Below are 14070 nucleotides of genomic sequence, written 5' to 3'. Positions count from 1 at the left end.
CGAAGCAATCACAGTTGTTGTGGCCTGCTTCGATGCGCGTTGCAGCAACGCTTAGTTATATTTATAGGGAGGTGCGCGTCAGGCTACGGCGTAGGTTTCCATGTAGCCGTGTACCCTACGCCGTAGCCTGACGCGCACCTCCTTAGAAATCTAACTATGCATACCTATGGTGTTGATTCGACGCAGAAGTATAAATTGGGCTTTATTCTGCACTGTAACCTGACTGGTAGATCATCAGTAAGCTGTACATGTCATTGAGGTGTGACTACAGGTGTGTGTGTGTGTGTGTTTAGAACAGGGTGTGGTGCAATGTGTGTGTAGCTGCTAACGGTTTGACCTGCCTCTGCTGCCTCCTATTGCTGGTGCCCAGGGAACCCTGGTGCAGTCATAGGGACATGGGCTGGTGGAGCTTACACTGTCTGGCCAAAAAAAGTAAAAAAAAAATGAAAAAAAAAAAAGTCAAAAAAGTCCTGAAATATGCCCATGCCATAAGGGAAGGAAAAATCCATTGATAGGATAATCTGGTCATTCAGTATATTCAGGTACTTAGCTGACTTCATTTTATTGTCACATGACATTGCCAAGCAGTGTATACATACATACAAACTCTTGTGTTCTGTATATCTTAAATGTACTTGTGTACATGTGAAGCACCTGACAACATCCCTGGCACTGGTAACCTGTTGTCAACATGCTATCTTCCCTCTGTAAGGATCCACACCCTGTATTTCTGAAATAAGTGGATTGCAATAGCCCAAATTATAATCTATAATGTCTTCATATCAAATCCTCTTGGCTGGAGCTGTAGAGTAGGAATTTCCAGATTTAAATTACACCATAACTTACTTTCAAACTCTGCATCCTTCTCTACGGAAGGATATGAACTTCCTGAATTAGGAACTGTTTGTAAGGATGCACATTTTTGTTACCTCTCATTTAGACTCCAATCGAAGACCTCTTCAGAGAACCTTTAGACTGCTAAGAATGATTAGTAACCTTGTTTTGGACTTTTGTTTTGAAATGTCCCCTCACCTGATTCTGTTTATTCTATTTATTAACCTCATCTTACCCTTAATTTGTACCAATCATGTTTCCCCAGTTTAGTTTTCCTTTTGTATTTAAGCCCTTGTGTTTGACTTGTCCTTTCTTTATCGTTGTTTGTGTTCATTTGAAGACACGGTTCAGCTGCACTGTTTATATCCAGTTTTGGTTCCTGTTTGCACCTGTTTATTTGTCTACATTTTGTAAGTAAAGTCCTCCTTTTTTGTTACTACCATCACTGTGTCTGGCATTTGGGTCCAGCTCCACTGCATGCCTGACACCCATTTTGCTTGTGAGAGGAGCACACATCTGACGCAAATGCAAGTTACTGAAGTATGCGTGATTAAATTTCTTACTGAGACTAAACTGTTTAGCTATAGATGGCAAGCTATGTATTAACATGACTACTCAAATTCCTTTACACTGCATCTTAGCCTTTCAGTGTTAGTTAATAGACTGAAATGGGTAACAATAAATACACTATGTTTCATTCAGACAAACCAATCTAATACTGAGCGTGTGCTATCGCACAGGTGTGCCACTCATCTTCAGCAACATTTGTAGCTGCAGTTTTAACTAGCATTCAGTTTAGGGCTCAGACAGAGATTTGTCAGATTGTGAATGATTTCGTTTATGAAATGATGGTAAGAAGGCAATATCCAGTCACGTGTGTTGAAAATGACAAGTCAAATTGTCAAGAAATGCTGAAGAGGTTTGCTATGCTTCCTAACCAAAGATGAGACTCAGTATCTGGAGAAAGTAAAAGACTTGTCCTATCCTGAAAAGAACTATTCTGAAGTAATGAACAAATAAACTCGTGTTTAAATGTTAAAAGAAATAATTTCACTGAAAAAAGTGTGAACATGCAAGAAGAAAAGCAAGCAGAGGGACTAGGTGCTCAGCATCTATTAACATCAAATAGATATTTGCATTATACCAATAAGTAGTTATGATCTGTATTATCAATAGATTAGACATCGCCTTTTTCATGACTGTGTGCTGTCTTTAAAAGTGAAAGTGTGATGTTTGAATTAATACAAATTGAAAACAATTATCATTTAATGTAAAACAACTTCTATACCTGCAAATACAAAAACTCTAGTCTTAATGAGGTGAAAAAATAACCTGCCATTCTCATAAGTAGCATTAATAATACTTAGATGTAGCATTTCCACAGTGTGATCCATATTCAAAACCATCCCTATGAACAAGACTACATTGTGATGACCTGAAAAGAGAGCAACCGGACATAGACTCTCAGTGGTTTTTGTGTAATAACCAAATAACTGTGCTCACTGTTCCCTGTAAACAAATGAAGGCTCCACCAAACCTACCACCTGGATAAAAGTATTCATTAAACCCAGGGTTATGTACCTTAGAATCATCATTTATCCCATCTCTGCACAAAGTCAGTAATCCAACAAATCTGAAGACTCATTGCTCCAATATTTGTTTGTCAAATTAGTGCAATATTCAATCTCCTTTTCAGTCTACAGTCAATATAACTGCCATACATTTCAGAACTGGAAATAATTTTATCCATTATAAGTCCAACTGGTACACCCCTCAGCATTCTTCTCCCTGCTCATGGCCAAATACATCTCCCAGGCCCCTTCATGCAAGCTGCGGTCAAAGGGCAATAGCTGAGAAAGAGACAATGGTGAGAGCTGTGGATACAGTCAGGAACCATATGTTTCTCATAGTCTCAAAATGTCAAGAACATCTGTAAAGACATATAGTTACCAGAGGCCAGTGAAAAATGGAATATCTGTATTGTTATCAGGGACTTTGCAGTTCCAATACCTCAGAAGCACTGGATTGGTTTCTTGATTTGAGTCAGAACTGAATAGCTAGTTGTGTCATGGTGGCTCAGTGCTACATTCCAGGAACTGTGTTTTGTTTGCTTTTTTTTTTTTTTTGCTGGTTTTTATTCCAGACAAGACATAGGAGAGCCAGGATGTGTACTTTTCGGCAACTGAGTAAGAAAATTAATTCCAGTTCACGCCCAGGGCACTGCTAGATGGTATTCCTTTCTCTCCCATGTTTTTCTATGGTGGCTTGTGAAAAAGAGGGATGGTGCTCAGTTGTGTTGTACTCAGATAAAGAAATAAGAGTATCTAAAATAGCAAATAGTAAAACACTTGGTATGCAGAATGTTTGTGCTGCTGCCAGCATGAGAAGAATAAAAAGTTGTGAAATATCTGTCTTGGTGAAGAAATATTTGCAGAGTGTCTGCTCTCACTTCATTCTGGACCAACTGCCTGCCAGTCTTCACTATTACTCCTGCCCCAGAGACTATAGGGTCACTTGACTCTGACTATTGTGGCACATCCCTCGCATGCAAGACTTTGAACTCCTGTATGATGGACTTATAGGGAAGTCTGAGCTTGCAGGTCTTGCCATAGAGGTCAGTTGTGAGCCATACTCTCTGGGTTAACAGAATGTGTGCACTTTCGATTAACTGGTAGAGTATAGTTTGTAAATACGACATTGGTGGAGAGTTGGAAGGTAACAGAGCTTGAAGACTGTTAATGGTTTACCCACCAATGACTACACTGCCACAGTCCCATAGCAGATGTTAAAATGATCAGACAGTGATTCAAATGTGTATTTAAACTGTGCCATGCAGAATTATTGTTCTGTGCATTTTGAATATAGGCAGTTTCAAGGACTTTGTTGTGGATTAACTGTAGTTCACGTATGTATGTGTGTCTACAAAGGGGGGGTGAGTATGGGTCATTGTGACATTTTGCTACTATTTGATTCTGAGGGTGAAACTCTTTGTAAACCAGTTAAAATGAGAAGAGATGACAAGCCTTATCTAAGCTTGTGTGAATTCTGTTTTTGGCCACACCCTCTTAGATCAATGCTATATAAGCTTTTGTTTGATCAAAACTTGTCTCAAATCAGCAGTGGAGCTTCAGGTCACATTTCTACTGATCAGCATCTTTGTCTTCAAAGGTATCATGACATCTGTCAATATGTCTAAAAATTAATTATTTTAAAACTTACAAGTACTAAATGGTAAATGTTTATCAAAATGAGTACCAAGGATAAAACCAAATGTAATTCAGATACAAGATTCGATTGGATAATTTAATTGGATATTATTATTATTATTATTATTAGATGGAATGTTAAGTGCTCATTTGATTTTCTTTTCTTATATAACACAGTAAAAATTGATATGGAACATAGTTCTCGGGAAGACAAAACTATGCTGCAAATTATTCATTGTATACTTTTCCTCAACTTTGTTTATTGCTTTGTTTGTGGGACTGTTTTGTAATATCATAATGATAATTTGGGAAAGGATAAACTGACAGGACATGTTCTTTTTACACTCCTGCCATTATGTCTGTGTTTTTTTTTTCTTCATGACTGAATCACTCAACGCTGGTCAGGACAAGCACTCCGGTGTTATGAGTGTACACCAGGTCTATCTGGAACATGCACAGACTCTCAAGTGGACTGTCCCTCTCGGTGTGGCAGTGCAACTACGGCTGTATACATAGGTGAGGAGTAATATGGCTGTATATGCTGGTAAATATTAATAGATATTATATAACGTGTCAAACTCTCACTGAATTTTGTACTTATTCCATATACATATATCTTAATGTTACAGATGGTCGAAAAACATTAGTTGGTGCAAATTCTTGTGCTGTGTCTGAACAATGCGTCAGTGGATCATTCAACCTTGGGATTTCAAGAGCTACCATCAACACCAAATGTTGCAGTACTGATCTCTGCAACAGCAAGAATCCTCCAGGTACAATAAACATATTAATCCAAATAATTTTTTTTTTTTTTAAAGAACTTTAAGAAATTGTGTGAGGGAACTTTTCTATTCATGTGCAGTACAGGTAGAGACATTCATTAATTATTTTGATTATTGTTTGTTTAAAGAACTTCCCTCCCAGAGTCCCAATGGGAAAAAGTGTTTCACTTGTGTGGAAGATAACTGCACACATACTATAAATTGTGAGGGAGACGAGGATTGCTGTATTAAGTCAACAGGTGAGAATCTGAAAAAATGGGGAAAAAAACCACACACCGCACCCCACCCCCTCAAACCGGAAAAGTAAATCACATGTCTTCTGCTAGTCATGTAGAGCACTATGTGGTATGTTATGTTTTTTTTGAGCCCGCTGGAGTCTTTTCTTGCAAGACTGCACTGTCAGAACACCACACTAATGCAACACACACAGCAAAAAACTGATTACAAACATAAGATGGTCTGTTGAGAGAAACTCAAATGTTTTAGATGTAATTTACTGTTTTTAACATGTGCAAACAAACAAATACATAGGTTGCTCCATCCAACGTGCCTTTCTGTAAATGAGTAGCACTGTTCAATTTAGAAATCATTCTTCCCGCTTTTATGTTCATATCAAATCCTTCTCTCTCTAGCTGTTTTGTGCTGAGGCCAGTTTCTCTGTGTCAGGATGATCTGGTTTATGTTACCCACTTTTTACCATTCAAATTTACATCAGTCAGGCTTATTCTGAATTGGTTCATCAGGACAGGAAAACATCTTTATTATTCACACGCCACAGTACCAACGTCACCAAATCTGTATTGTTAATTCTCTAAACTTACCTCTCTTTTGCCATCTACTTGCAAATTATTGTATAACATTTGTCATGCCATAACAATGAGAAAAAAAGTGAAAGAATGAAAGCACACAAGTATGCCATGAAAGTAAATTTTAAGATGTCAGAATTCAAATTGGTTAAAATATTCTCACTTGTCATACAGTTTTTACTAAACATGCAGCGTGAATATTTCTTTTCATGCTGTCTGAGAATGTACTCTGCTAATTCCCACACATCAGCTATTCTGCATTTTAATCTTTCTGAATATACTCTGTCTCCATCTGTCCAATACTATTAAAGACTAGTGTTTCTTTGTCTTCTGTTTTTGTCAGTCTTGTTTGCTCTAATGTAACACAAATGAATGTTGTGAATGTTCAGTTTTAAATTTACTACAGGAATCATGCAACAGTCTATAAGAGCCAAACTACAACAGCATCCATAACAACTGCTACAGCTCTGTCCACAGACACACAACCATAGAGAACATGAAAATAGTAACTTGGCAATGCAATGATTTATGGCCACAGCAGCTGAAAAAGTGTTTGTAATCACGGAAAAATATGACTTTGGTATGGCGTTGATATTGCTAATAATGGTTTTATTGTTATAAGTGGACCATATTTTGCAGGATTGTATGTCTTAATTGTCTCTAATAAATTTAAGCAAGATTTTGAATAGATGATACTTTATTCATTTCCCTCTCTTACTCTTGTCATTCGCTCTCTAGTTGATACAGGTGGACAAAAGATAGTCCTGGATGCACATCCCTTCAAGGTTATCTGTGTTGGTGATGTGTCGGCTCACCTGGGCTTTAATCTGGGTGTGGGAATGACCTGCTGTGAGGGGGACTTGTGCAACAATGCCAAGAGTATCAGTCAGAGCCTGTTCCTCTTGGTGGTGTCTTCAGTCTCCATAATCCTCTTTCACTGAAGTCTTCAGACAAAACTGATCTAACAGTTCATTTTCTGCTCTTTGTTCTTGTTTTATTCATCTTGTCAGGGAAAACAGGGGACTCAGTTGCAGACTCACTGATGAATAAATAAAATGTTTATTGTGCCAGGCAGAAGTCTTTCAATACACTTGGCAGAAAGCGGAATCCAAAAAACAAGCAGAGGTCGTACCACAGAGCAGTCAGAGGGAGGCAAACAATCCAAAACGGCAGACAAAGGCAAAATCCAGAGACAGGCAAATGTTCAAAAGCAGGTACAGGGAAAGGCAGGCCGGCAGGCAGAAGAGGCAAAATCCAACAGGCAAAAAGTCAAAAAACAGGCAGAGGTCAAGAACAGAAGACAGTCAGGATAACAAAAGGCTAGGACGACACACTGTGGAAGGCGGTACGAACTGACAAACAAAGGGTAGAACAGGCAGGGTTTAAATAGACAGACTAATTACTACTTCAACGAGACACAGGTGAGCACAATAAGTGAGGGGCGGGGCCAGGGCACATGGAAAACCAAAATAAACAAAAGCACATGACAAAACCAAAAACAAATGACAGCTGTCACCAGACCTGACCAGCAGGGGCACAGTAGAGAGCAGGTCACGCAGGAACCCTGACAGCACCCCCCCTCCTACGGGCGCCTCCTGGTGTCCCAACTGGTGGTGTGGGATGGAGACGGTGGAACTCCTGGATGAGTGTGGGGTCAAGGATGTCCCGAGCTGGAACCCAACACCTCTCTTCAGGACCATAGCCCTCCCAGTCCACGAGGTATTGAAGTCCGCGACCCCGGCGCCGCACATCCAATAAACGGCGCACCGTGAAGGCCTCTGAGCCATCAATGAGGCGGGGGGGAGGAGGGGGCTTGGGGACAGGGCAGAGGGGGCTGCGGATGAAGGGCTTAACTTGTGAGACATGAAATGTGGGGTGGATACGACGGAGAGTGGAGGGCAGTCTCAGCCTCACAGCGACAGGACTGATCACCTTGGCGATGGGGAAGGGACCAATGAAACGAGGGGCCAACTTGCGGGAATCCACCCTCAGGGGAATGTCGCGGGCGGAAAGCCACACGCGCTGACCTTGCCGATAGCGTGGAGCCGTGCTGCGACGACGATCAGCATGTAGTTTTATCCTGGCTGTGGAACGAAGCAGGGCCCTCCGAGCACGCCTCCAGGTCCGTAGACATCTCCGGATGAATGCTTGTGCTGAAGGGACTCCGACCTCCTCCTCCTGGGCAGGGAACAGGGGGGGCTGATAGCCCAGGCAACACTGAAAAGGGGACAGACCAGAGGAGGAAGAGGGCAGGGAGTTAATAGCATATTCAACCCAGGGAAGTTGTTGGCTCCAGGAAGAGGGTTCTTGGGAGGACAGGTAGCGGAGTATCACTTCCAGTTGTTGGTTGGCCCGTTCAGTCTGGCCATTAGTCTGTGGGTGAAAACCAGAGGAGAGATTGACCTTTGCTCCAAGCAACTTACAAAAAGCCTTCCAGAAGTGAGAGGTGAACTGTGGTCCTCTGTCTGACACTACTTCCGTGGGTAAACCATGAAGCCTGAAAACATGATGAATGAGGAGGAGGGCAGTCTCCTTAGCAGAGGGTAGCTTGGGAAGAGGGACCAAATGCACAGATTTAGAAAAACGGTCCACGATAGTTAATATGGTGGTGTTACCATTAGATTGAGGCAATCCAGTCACAAAGTCCAGTGCTATGTGGGACCAGGGTCTCTTGGGAACTGTCAGAGGCTGTAGTAGGCCCGAAGGGGGTCGGTTGGAGGACTTGTTTTGGGCGCAGACTGGGCAGGCTGAGAAAAAACTATGAACATCGTCCCTCATGGAAGGCCACCAGAACATCCGACTGATGAAGGCAGCCGTACGTCGGATCCCAGGATGACAGGAGAGTCTTGATGAGTGTCCCCACTGGAGAACCTGGGAGCGGACAGATTGAGGAACATACAAAAGGTTAGGAGGACAAGAGCTGGGTCCAGACTCACCCTGCTGTGCAGATCGGACCACCGACTCGATATCCTATCGAGCAGCTGCGACCAGACATCGCTTGGGGAGAATTGTAGTGACCTCCGGGGTCTCCTCAGATGCCTGAAACTGACGAGAGGGGGCATCTGGTTTGCTGTTCTTGGAACCAGGGCGATAAGACAGGGTAAAGTTAAACCGAGCAAAAAAGAGAGACCAGCGGGCCTGACGGGAATTGAGATGTCTTGCAGACCTGACATATTCAAGGTTCTTATGATCAGTCCAAACCAAGAAAGGAGAACTCGCCCCCTCGAGCCAGTGCCTCCATTCCTCCAGAGCAAGTTTGACAGCCAGTAACTCCCGGTCTCCGATGTCATAATTACTTTCCGTGGGGGTTAATCTGTGGGAGTAGAAGGCACAGGGGTGTAGCTTACCATCCACAGCAGAAAACTGAGACAAAACGGCACCCACTCCCACGTCAGATGCGTCAGTCTCAACAATGAATTGGCGGGCAGGATCAGGCTGGATGAGGATGGGAGCCGAGGTGAACCGCCTCTTCAACTCAGAGAATGCCCTCTCGGCAGTTGGGCTCCAACAAAATCTCAGTTTGGATGAAGTCAGGGAGGTGAGGGGGGCTGCCAGGGTACTGAAATTGCGAATGAAGCGGCGATAAAAATTGGCAAACCCTAAGAATCGTTGCAAGTCGCGACGGGAAGTGGGCTGGGGCCAATTCTCTACCGCCTTTATCTTTTGCTGATCCATTTGAATCCCTCCTGCCGTGATCACATAGCCCAGGAACGAGATGGTACTCTTGTGGAATTCACACTTCTCCGCCTTCACAAATAACTGATTCTCCAAGAGACGCTGGAGCACCCGTCGGACATGTTGGATGTGTTCAGGGAGTGATCTGGAAAATATTAAGATGTCATCCAGGTAGACAAAGACAAACAGATTTAGCATATCTCTAAGGATGTCATTAACAAAGGATTGGAAGACGGCAGGGGCATTAGTGAGACCAAATGGCATAACTAAATACTCATAGTGGCCTGATGGTGTATTGAAGGCAGTCTTCCACTCATCTCCCTCCCTTATGCGGACTAAATGGTAGGCGTTACGGAGATCAAGCTTGGAGAAGACTGTGGCACCTTGCAGCAGCTCAAGAGCGGATGACATCAGGGGTAGCGGGTAGCGGTTCTTCACAGTGATATCATTGAGGCCTCTGTAATCAATGCAGGGACGGAGAGACCCATCCTTCTTGCCGACAAAGAAGAAACCCGCCCCAGCTGGGGAAGAAGAAGGGCGAATTATGCCAGCTGCTAGGGAGTCCTGTATGTACCTGTTCATGGCTTCCGTCTCTGGTGGCGACAGGGAGTACAAGCGGCCTCTGGGTGGTGAAGTCCCTGGAAGGAGCTCTATGACGCAATCATATGGACGGTGAGGCGGCAGAGAAGTGGCTCGTGCTTTGCTAAATACCATGCTGAGATCCCGATATTCAGGGGGAACTGAGGACAGGTCAGGGTGCTCCTCTGGAGACGAGGGAACTGGGGTTGAAGGAGCCTGAGCAGCACGGAGGCAGTGATTCGAACAGAAGGAGCTCCATTCTAAAACCTTATTGTGGGACCAGTCAATGTGGGGATTGTGCTGAGCAAGCCAGGGATGGCCTAAAACAACAGATGCTTGGGGTGAATCAATCAAATGAAATACAGTGTTCTCCCAGTGATTGCCAGAAATGAGAAGCCTCACCGGAGCTGTTGTGTGAGTGATCCGAGCAAGCCTTACTCCCGTTAGTGCGTTGGCCTCCACAGGGAACTGCAGCGGAGTGGAAGGGATGCCAAGTTGGGCGGCCAGACCTGCATTCATAAAGTTCCCCTCTGCCCCAGAGTCGATGAGTACTGAAATAATGTGTCTATGGCCGTCAGTGACAAGGTAAGCTGGTAAAAGAGTATGTGTGGTAGAGGGCCGAGAAAGCAGAGTATTGCTCACCTGTAGTCCCGTGTTCAAAGGTGAGCGTTTAGCTTTTACTGGACAGGTGGACACAAAGTGGCCGGGCTGGCCACAGTACAAGCAGGAATTGGTGCTGATCCTCCTTTGTCTCTCTGAGACGGACAGACGGGCATGGTCGACCTGCATGGGTTCTGGGGTGACAGTTGATGGTGACGGATGACTTGGCGAAGACGACCCTGATTCAGGCTGGCGAGTGAACATATGAAACCTGGAGGGACCCCATGCTCCTTCAGTAATCCACTCCTGACGACGTTGCTTCATGCGGTAGTCGATTCGTATGGCCAAATCTATCAGATCCTGAAAGCCAGCTGGTAGCTCACAGGTGGCTAGCTCGTCCTTAATGGCCTCGGACAAACCGTTCAGAAAGGCATCATATTGGGCCTCTGTATTCCAGTCGGTCGTGGTGGCAAGAGTGCGGAACTGGATAGCATAATCTGAAACTGAGCGGACTCCCTGCTGGATTCTCAGCAATTCTCTGGCGGCCTCTCTCCCATGCTGGGAACGATCAAAGACCCTCCTCATCTCATCACAAAATGCCTGGTAGCTGTCACAGAATGGAGCCCGAGTCTCCCACACTGCCGTTCCCCACTCTCTTGCTCGACCAGACAGCAAAGTGATGACATATGCAATCCGGGCTCGATCAGTGGGGAAGGTGGTGGGCTGGAGCTCGAAAACCAGAGAGCACTGAGAGAGGAAGGACCTGCAGGTTCCTAGTTCGCCGTTGTATGACTCAGGTGGTGGCAGACGGGGCTCTTGGGCCAGCTGAGCTGGAGGGGTTTGCTGGGGGGCGGATGATGTTACTGGTGGTGAATGGCTAGGTTTCAGTGCCAGCTGGATCTGTTGTAACTGGGAAGTGATACTGGTCAGGGTGGCAGAGAAGGCCTCCATTGTTTGGTTTATGTTGGCAAAATGGCCCTCATGTCTTCCCAACATTGCACCCTGTCGAGAGAGAGCCTCTCGAAGCTGGCTGGAGTCTGCTGAGTCCATTATGGTCAGTTCGTGTTGTCAGGGAAAACAGGGGACTCAGTTGCAGACTCACTGATGAATAAATAAAATGTTTATTGTGCCAGGCAGAAGTCTTTCAATACACTTGGCAGAAAGCGGAATCCAAAAAACAAGCAGAGGTCGTACCACAGAGCAGTCAGATGGAGGCAAACAATCCAAAACGGCAGACAAAGGCAAAATCCAGAGACAGGCAAATGTTCAAAAGCAGGTACAGGGAAAGGCAGGCCGGCAGGCAGAAGAGGCAAAATGTCAAAAAACAGGCAGAGGTCAAGAACAGAAGACAGTCAGGATAACAAAAGGCTAGGACGACACACTGTGGAAGGCGGTACGAACTGACAAACAAAGGGTAGAACAGGCAGGGTTTAAATAGACAGACTAATTACTACTTCAACGAGACACAGGTGAGCACAATAAGTGAGGGGCGGGGCCAGGGCACATGGAAAACCAAAATAAACAAAAGCACATGACAAAACCAAAAACAAATGACAGCTGTCACCAGACCTGACCAGCAGGGGCACAATAGAGAGCAGGTCACGCAGGAACCCTGACACATCTGGTCCAGCTATGTTATTTGTAAATCATTCACTTATTGGACTCTTGAGTAGTAAGTAGTACCTAGCATTGCTTTTTTTTCTACAAGGTAAACAATTTAATGCTGTTTTTTGTTTCTACAGTTTTCTGACAGGACTTTTGAAATGCATAACCGTGTTTTTGTGTGATTGGTTTTCATAGAATAAAATACCATGAAATTCACTCATTGTGTTCTTTCCATTTCTGAGTGTTCCGGGTTAACATACTGTCAACAGAACAGTGATGGGATACAATGGAATACCAATTCCACGTTGTGTAATTATTGGCCTCCTTCCACTCTTTCCCTGAGGTTTTCAAACTGCTCTGCTCCCAGTTCATTTTACCTCCTCTGTTATTCTCTCACTGAATAGATCAGCATATGTAGTTTACAGGTCACTCATTCAGTGATTTCATTAACAGTTAGCATGTAACTTATAACATTATAATATATAGTAACTACAATGTTACAAAAACACTCTGGCACTTTTTATTTTATGCCTTAAGAGGCTTGAACCTGTCTGTCTCTTATTTAAAGTGGGTTACACCCTTTAAAGTGGATTTTGGATCTTCAGCTATGGCCTGTGTGTTTTGAACTTTAGCTGCAGCTTTTACTGAGTTGAACTTCAAACTCCTGTGCAGTCTCTGCAATTTGGTTCACCATGGTCTAGTCATCCCAAGTGTTTTAGTGCTTGGGGTTCAGTGCTCTCATTGTTACGGCCTATTCAGTTCCTGATCAGGGTTTCCTACTTAGCAGGGCCGCAAACAAAATGTAAAATCAAGACAAAATTCCAGTTGATGAAAGCCCGTGTTATCCCCTACCCAAATCTGGTGCACTTTTTGATCGCTACCTCAGTGAACCTCCTTAGCTGGCTGGTTTGAAGTGTAATGGATTATGGAGGGAATAGTCAGCGTGAGTCCTTCTTCAGAAATTCCCCTGGTGATGTAGACACCTCCACTGTGTGCAAACTTCTACAAGAATATGTGGAGGGAGTTGCATGTACTGTAGGTGAGAGCACTGGTAATCAGTGTGTCTGTAGCTTCACATAAGAGTTCCTTCCACACGCTGCCCTGTGCCCTTATCCCTATAAATTTAATCACATGCAAGCACATAGAATGAAAAGAAAAGTCACAGTTTTCAGGAAGTTCAGGATGCATGCACAGGATTTCTCTTTTTAATTTGAAATGAAAGAATGAAACAAAACACTTCTTGGAGTTTACAGGTTCATGTTTTAGACCCCAGGTATACATGACACATTGACAAAACAATTTCACACACAGAAAGAAAGGATAACTAGAAGTTTTTTATATAGAACAGGGCAAGACTATACTAAAAGAAGACAACATATGGAAGCAATGATTCACTAAATAAGAAATTTCGAAATGCATGTGTTGTTCTAACCAAACGACCAGCAGAGGGAGCAAGAGAGAACCTGGGTGTGACCAGAAATGTGCAATTTTAATATAGTTATAAAGTTATTAAAGTTAACCTTAATTAATAGTACGGGCGCAGGGGGCCAGGGTCCTCTCTGTGTGGAGTTTTCCTGTTCTCTCTGTGGGTTTCCTCCAGGATCTCCGGTTCCACAGTCCAATGGCATGCAGGTATGGGTAAGTGTGAGTGTGTTTGTCTGTGTGTGAGTGAGTGATTTAAGAGTACAGGCTACTGGACAGGGGGGAAAATAAAACATCTATTTTTTTTTTTTTTTGAGAATTGTCAATTCTGATGTATACACCTAAAAGAACAATACTTTTGCTTATAAATTTCAAGTCAGTTATTATCACTCCATCCAGGAACACAACACAACACCACAACACCATGGTTCTTCTGTTACTGATGGATTTATTCAACTTAATCACACTTCAGTCAACATCACCGTCATCAAATCCGCCGTCGAACCGTTCAAATACGTGACAATGTACAGCAAAGCATGCATTCGTGTTACAAACTGTAAA

The sequence above is a fragment of the Chanos chanos genome, chromosome 9 (assembly GCF_902362185.1).
Source record: "Chanos chanos chromosome 9, fChaCha1.1, whole genome shotgun sequence".
Taxonomy (NCBI): Eukaryota; Metazoa; Chordata; class Actinopteri; order Gonorynchiformes; family Chanidae; genus Chanos; species Chanos chanos.
Note: the sequence above shows the minus strand (reverse complement) of the source record.